Source organism: Centruroides sculpturatus, unplaced genomic scaffold, assembly GCF_000671375.1.
Source record: "Centruroides sculpturatus isolate CEXI.00-Female unplaced genomic scaffold, Cexi_2.0 scaffold2275, whole genome shotgun sequence".
Lineage (NCBI taxonomy): Eukaryota > Metazoa > Arthropoda > Arachnida > Scorpiones > Buthidae > Centruroides > Centruroides sculpturatus.
The window spans coordinates 14,104-22,152 of record NW_019386368.1 but is presented as its reverse complement, the minus strand read 5'-3'; the positions used below and the strand labels follow the sequence as shown (position 1 = coordinate 22,152).

The following is an 8,049-nucleotide window of genomic DNA, read 5'->3' as shown; positions in this document are numbered from 1 at the left end:
AACTTAATGTATATTGAAAATAAACGTATGTACAGTTACAATTAAAGTTCACATATAAGAATTACAAACATTAGATATTAACAAAGTTCAGGTAATCATCCACTGCAACAGGTCCGTCGGAAAAGCACCTTGCGACGTACAAATTCAAAGTCCACAACAATACAACAAGATGAGGCAATCTTCTAAAACAGCTTAGGCGAACTAAGGTCAGCGTGAGTTCACTTCCAATGTCCGAAGCAAAACTGATCTTCCCGCCAGAACTTCAATGCTTTTATAGGATTGAAACAGCATTGGATTCCACCAATCAGCATTTACCAGCTCTATAAGACGTCCGCCTATGGTCTGATGTCTTTTAACCAATGAGCGGTCGAGTCTTCAAAATGGTCTGATCGCCGTTTCTATGGCGACAACGGTCGTTCATAAAAAGGCGGGAAAACTGAGTGCCAGACGATTTTTATCCCGACAATAGTACATATTAATGAACTAATTAATAATTATATATTTTGGACCTAAGGTTTTTAGGGGATTTTTTGTTAAAATCTCTCTATAAAATCACGCCAAATATTACGTAAGATAGGGAAGTGGAGGGGATCAAAGAAAATATTACGGTTTCTTACACAGGGGTTGGTGAGGTCTAGAATGGCCGAATCGCCCTAACGTAATTTATGGACTGCCCCTTAGTGATATTGATTCGAAAGGGGCATCTACGACACGATACACGAAAATACTGGTCAAAGAACAATTTGACAAATGCCAGTCGGACCAGTGACAAAATTAGCTTGTACGGTTAGAAATTTTATACGTAAAAGTACTGTATGTTAAATCTTCCAAGCATTACTTATTAGTTGTTTATTCAAATGTCAACATTTATTAATTCAAATGTAATTGGTGGTAAAAGTTTGTTTATTAACGCAACGCAACATTTCGGAGATGTGCCTAGGGAAGGTGTTTTCCGGGAGGCCATTTAAAGGGATTTAAATGGATTTAAAGGGCCCCTATTTAGGCGTTACAGACGTCTAGAAAACCTAGAAAACTCCACGTGGCCAGCCTGTCCGAGCGAGGCGCGAACCCAGACCGAACTCCCAGTGTTCTGGGTACGAAAACAGCTTGGCGACTGGTGGGCCTAATGGTAAACGAACTGTACTTTACAGTTTGTTTTTTTACCTTCCCTTCACTCAATCTTTTTACGACAATATCAATATCTGACACTACTTAGTAAAACGGGCCGGTAGGGTGGGTGATCAGATTCTAAATCAGGTCATAGTATCAGTCCTCAATTCTCAAAATTCAAACTTTGTTCTTCGTAAATCTAAGTTTGTCAATATGGAATTTAACTCGGCTACGACGACGCTTTTATTAACGATTTTGGAGTCTTCTCTTTATTTCCTCTCTCTTTCTCCTGTAAGTGTCTCCTCTAATTCAATTATTAAAAATATTAATCTAATTTAATTTATACTGCAGAAATAAATGCAAGCTCACAAATACAACTCATGCACGCAATGACTTGCGTAAGTATTTATTACGTAAACGTTCTAAAAGTACAGCTCTTATGCAATCAATACTTATATCTGTGAATAAGCAGCAATCTTTTATTCTAAAGCTACCATTCAGTTGATTTCTACACAGAACTATTGCAATGAATTTTAGTAAAGACGAAGATAATTGCGATTATTTTTAATTCGGTTACTAATTTCATTTTTGTCAAATAATAGCTTACTCTTACTTAAAAATATGAGAAGAATCGTCTCGAGCGCAACCGTTACAGATCTTAATTTAAAAAAGGAAATATGTCTGCCGTGTTTTCTCTCTTCGTTTACTTCGATTTCTATGGTCTACGGTTGGGAATTTTTTACGCCTTGCTCCTGTGTCTTAAACACTAATGTTTATTGGCGTAAAATGTCGAAGCTTTACATCATATTTCTCGAATGCGTTTACTGGATACATTCAATTCTCCTTCTCTGCATGCTAATTCCTTACGTATCGGATGTAACGCCTTGCTTTTCCTGGTACTCGGTATACGAGTATGACATATATGTCAGATTAATCCTTGCGATTATTTTCTTGGCCTTGGCAGTAATATTCCGCATTGTTAAGAAAGTCAAACTAAATTCGAAAATTCAATTGAAAGAGTCATATCGTTTTCCTAAAAATCAATTATATGTTATTATCGATTATGTACGGCTTCTTGCAGTAACTGCGACTATTGTTTTTACGATATCCTTTCAATCCATAATATATTTTCTATTTTATCCTGCTATAGAGAAAGCAAAGTCGTTTAAATATGAACCCCTTTTCTGCTGTATTGAAGTGGGTATCGCGGCTAATGTAATGTTTGGTGGTTTTATATATCTCTATTTCTTTGTTGTTTTGCTTTTACTTACTTTAATGAATGCATTCGAAAATGTATCAGAAGATTTGTATGTACTGAATAAGGGAAATTTGAATTTGCATTCGGAATTGGAACGAATTATGGCACAACACGATGAACTTTGGCGCTTTATCAATCATCTCAACGGACCATTCAATTACGTATTAACAATTCTATACGGCATTATATTATCAGAAACAAGTCTAATGTACTTTGCTGTCACCTCTTCGAAATTGAAATTTGCGTTGAAACTTTTATTTTTTTCACTGTGTCTTAGCTTCTCCTTCCTTTGTATCGTAACCGGATTCCTGTTTTCTGCTTTTACATCTACTGTAACGTATTTCTTTTGAAAATTTTACTATTTCCTATATTTACATACCTCGAAATGTGTTGTTTCTTTTTCAGATGCAAACGTCCTTTCAAGATATCAGAAGATTTGCTGGCTGCGATCTCAGATTGGAACAAAAATTGAAGGTTTAACATTTAAAATCTATTGTTATTGAGAAAAACATTTATTATGTTTATACGTACTGTAAGTTATTTTAATGCTTTAATGGAAATAATTTTTTAGATTCTAAACTTTATGAAAAGATTTGGTAAAGAATCCCTGTGTTTGACATTTAGAAATTACTTTAAGGTTACAAAAAAGTTTCCAATAAAAGTAAGTTTTGAAATTTATTTTAGTTGTTTTGTTTTTAAAATTCCAGTAATGATAACTGAATTTATCCTTTAAATATTTCAGATGGGAAGTTCTCTATACTCCATATTTTCTGGTCTTTTGAATATGAAGAAAGCTTCGTAGATAAAATTTAACAAACACGTTAAAAAGACCAAAGTGATGACAAGCTCATACAAAAAGACATGGAAAACATACAACGCGGCTGGTTTTATTTCTTTGAATCAATAGTTGACAGAGATGAAAAGGTAACACCGGAAATAAAGAGAATTACACTAGGACGAAGTGGGATGCTAAGCATAGAAAAAAATTTCAGCAGCAAAAATATTCAGATAGTAATTAACGCAAACTTGTCCTGAGTATTTTTTCCACAGTCATGTAAGCAGTAGAGGTTTGAAAAGCTTTAATCACAAATTTATAATTACAAATAATTTTTAAAATTAAGATTGCAAATAAAAATTTGTTAAATGAAATTATTTCAGATCAAAAAATTAATTTTTCGATCACAAATCTTAATTAAACTAATTTTATTTTAACAGTAAGGCAAAGTTTGTGTATTAAATGCATTTATAAATTTGAATTATATAAATTTTATTTTAACAACAGGGCAAAGTTTGTGTATTAATTATTAAATGTTTTCCTAAATTTAAATAAAATTAATTTTATTTTAACAATTAAGCAAAGTTCTTTATTAATTATTAAATGCTATATTATCCGAGAAAATTAAAACGCAATTGTATGAAATAATATAACACCAAAACGAAATTATTTTTGAAAGTTTTTTATTTATACACTAATAGATCTAATTACTTTATTTAAGCTTTTTTATTTTTCTCATTCACTTAATATAAAACATGGCAAATTTCTGCTAGTAAATGGAATAATAAATTCTGCTAATTGTTTACAAAATTTCTTGGTTTATTTACTGATATTTTAAAATGTAACACCACAAAAGTTCATTTTGGAAGTCATCAATAAATTGCCGGTCAAGTATTTTGTAACAAGAAACACAATTACAGTTTAGATAATTTTTTAATACGCGTAAAGTCATAGTTTATAATCGTTGGCATTTTAAAATTTCTTTTATATCAATTTTTTTATGTATCGCTTAATAAAATTATCTGAAAGAATTTGAAATTCGGCGACTTTATTGCAATCAAGATATTGTGAAAAGTTGATTACAAATGATTCTTCTAACACCTGATGCTCTCAAAATAAATTTCATTTTGCATATTTAACGTTTTTCAATTAATGAAGTAGAGAATATATAGATTTTTACAAGATTTTCCAATTTAACTTATCACACTATTCAGAAATGAATGTGAGAGATAAATCGTTTCGTTTACTGATGATATTCCAGTCAATATATTTTCTTAAATGACGAATATTATTTTTTTTAATGCCGAAAATAAAAAATTTTCTTGATCAAATAGCAGTTGATTATTGTCTATAAAGAAACAAAATTGTTGTTTTTGTTAGGATACATTATTGATATTAATAACATTCTATTATATGGATATCATAATAGAATACACTATTATTCAAATTGAATACATATGTAAATGGATAAACATAATATAAATTAAGTACATATATTAATAGATACAAAATTATTTATTACATTTCATACAATCACATCTTGTAAAATATTTGTCGTATATGGGTATTGTATTGTTATTTTATCATTTATTACAAAACATTTACATTCATATGTTTTATTGTTAGACAGTTTTAATGATGCTGCTTTATTACATGCTTGTTTTAAACACGGATAAGTTTTATTACAAACACTATGTATTACATTAATATGTTTTCGTTTGCATACTATTAAAAATTCATATTGTGATGATGATATCCAAAAATCTGCAAGAATCAAAAGTAGAAACTGCAATGACCGAACGATAACTCATCTATTCCATTATCTAAAGTGAATTTTTTATCATGAAATGGAAAAAGTGAAATTTTGTTTTGCAGGTATGTTGTTTCTACATGATTTTTGCTTTTAATCCCATATTGCTGATGTCTTAATAGCTCTGTGTTGTATAAAACTTCTTTATATTTATCATGATTAAATGTTTTTATAACAGATTTTTAATACCTTTAGCGGTTTTTTTATTTTGTTTATCGAAAATATAAGAATACACCTTCGGTTTTAAAGAACAAAATTATCATTAACTAAAATATTATATATAACAGCTGGATCAATATTTTCTAAAACGAGCACGATAAGTTTTAGCATAACCTCTATGACCCTTTTCCTTTAATATAAAAGACATATTTTAAACATTTTCACAGTTGTCAAAATGTTCATTCATTGCATCAAAGGCTTTTTTTTATAAAATTTAAAATCGTTAATATTAATATTAAATTTGTTCGGTGAATAGTTCCCTTTCGTATTTGTCAACGAAACATATGCGTTAGAATAGAATTCTTTCACCTCTGTGAATTGATATTCACATATTTTGATGTTAAACTGGCCTATTTTTCGAAGATTTACCTTTATGTAAAGTTAGGTCTAATCCAAACTTTTGCTTTTTCAACTCCTGATCTTCTATATTTTTAGGTTTAGCTCCCCTTTTTTACCAACAGTCCGTTTCTCGTCCAAATCATAATCACAGTCTAAAATTAATGTTATATTTATTTTAAAGTATTTTATGGTAAAATGAAATACTTGCCTTCTGAAGACATTTTTCTTAGATGTATAAGAGGTTCTTACAAAAGAAGTTCTTAGCTGGTATCTCGGCAGTGTATTGAGCCAGTCTCTTATATCCAGTATTTATACTATCACTGAACACAAAAATAACACACAACACGGATGCGAATTAATATTTTTAGACAGTATCTTGAATAACAGGATTTTCATTAATAATTTTAGAATAACATGATGTCTATTAATATCCTTCAACTGTACTTTGAATAACAGGATATTTAAAAACGAATACCGCATCTCTGTTAAATTTAAGTATAAACACAGCCACTAGAATCAATGAGCATTCACAAACTTCAGCATTCAATAAGTTCTACCAAGATGAGTTGTAAGTATATTTCTTTTATACCTATACTTGATTGATATATTAAAAAAAAATTGTATATTCTAGTGTCTCAGAATTCTCTTGTGGTAAGTATTAAAATAATTTACAATATATAGTTTTTTTGTATATGTCTTTATTTAATTGATATACAGTCGACCACTCCCTATAACGTAGGTTCCTATAACGGAAATTCCTATAACGTAGCAAAAAATTGTAGCAGTATTCGTATAAAGTGATTCGTAAAACGTTGTCGCCGACTCCTGTCGCGACAAGATTGGTCGAATCTGGACCAATAGTGGACGAGCAGCCAAACTACTTTCCGCAGCCAAGCGTCACGCTACCGAGAGTTTAGCCAAGTAAATTGAGTTTGCTATCGTCTGTTCAGCATTATACATAAATTATATATAAATTAGGTACTGTACATATAATTATATATAAATTAGGTACTGTACGTATAATTATATATTAACTTAATTTATTGTAACTTTATTATAATTATATATATAATTTCTGCCGTCTAGCGCTACACTACGGAGATTTTAGGCTAGTAAGTTGAGTTTATTTTCTTCTGTAGAGTATGTAAATTAGATACCGTGAGCCTAATACAGCACTAATTTTATACATTTTTTGTGAAAGAAACATTTCTTATTTAACGGCCATAAAAATTATTTATATTAATGATGTCACCAAAGGTCAAGTTATTTTACTGCGAAAAATTCATTATCAGAAATCGCGGCCGCCGTTTCGTGCACTGTTCTGCGACAAAAACAAGCTTTGAACAATGGCGTAGTCGAACGGTGCAAACTCGGTAAGTAATCCTACAATTTTTTGTTTATAGCATAGATTATAAGGAATATTCCTAAAAAATTATACGTATTTTGGAAATGTTGAGTGGAATTAGTCTAAAATCGGTTAATTTTATAGAAGAAAACCTTTCAAACAGCCTTAGTCCGTAAACTTCACACGTGTCGGGCTGCGATTGGCTCATGTATTTAATGATTCCTACAACGTAAAATTCGAATAACGTGGAACGTATCTAAGCGTTATAGGGGGTCTACTGTATTTTAATATAAATTATATTTCAACACTCAAAAATACTCAAATGGTAGGTGTTAAAGTTATTTTTTATTAAAATTAATACTGTGTATTATAATATAGTTTTTAATATAGGAGTTATCATTGAGTTTGAAGCTTTCACGATTCGAGATGAAAATCTTCCATTCAGCACATTATGTAGACAAATTGGGTATGTAGCAAGACATAAAAACAATGTTGGAAAGATAGATTTTTATAATCAATTTATCACTTTTGATAATTCATCACCACGAGATAAAAAAAATGTATTTAATTTGGGAATTTCTTACACGGGCCGGGCTGTATTTATCTTATAAAAACGTAATTTTGGATATTGTGAATGTCATAGTAAAGTATATAAAATTTTATTTAATTTATATAAAAAGTATGATATTATTTATTACAAGGGAGGACAAATTGAATTTAATTTTATAAACTTAACCAAAGCAATATATAATATAAAAATTTCATCATTTGACATTAAGAAGTTAGGCATACCTAAATCCTCAAAAATCAACATGCCATGCCCATACCATGCTGATTTTGTTGTTCACTGTTGTCTATGTGATGTGTTCTCTTATAAATTTTATATGCATGCACATGGTAAATATATTTTTAATTATTATTATATAAAAATTAGTAAATATAATTACATTTTTAAAAATTTGTATAGGTATATAATTATTGTGTTATTGCTAACAATAAGATAATTTTTTACTAATGAATGAAGATGATACAATATTATAATTATTTATTAAACTTTTTTAAAATTTTGTACAGAGTTGGAGAAGAAAATATTATTTTGTGTTTTAATATTATGTACTTTTTTAATGAAAAAATGAAGTTTATATCTAAATAATCTCATTATTTTTCATTGAAGTACAACATTGATTATAGAT

General features: G+C 29.5%; 1 long non-coding RNA gene across 1 annotated transcript; it reads left to right on the top strand.

Annotated features, from left to right (window-relative positions):
* Positions 1-2,773: 2,773 nt before the first annotated feature.
* LOC111614699 lies at positions 2,774-3,146 on the top strand. The gene is made up of 3 exons (XR_002754980.1): positions 2,774-2,842; positions 2,940-3,029; positions 3,111-3,146. It is a non-coding gene; the product is annotated as an uncharacterized LOC111614699 (long non-coding RNA).
* The last annotated feature ends 4,903 nt before the right edge of the window (positions 3,147-8,049 follow it).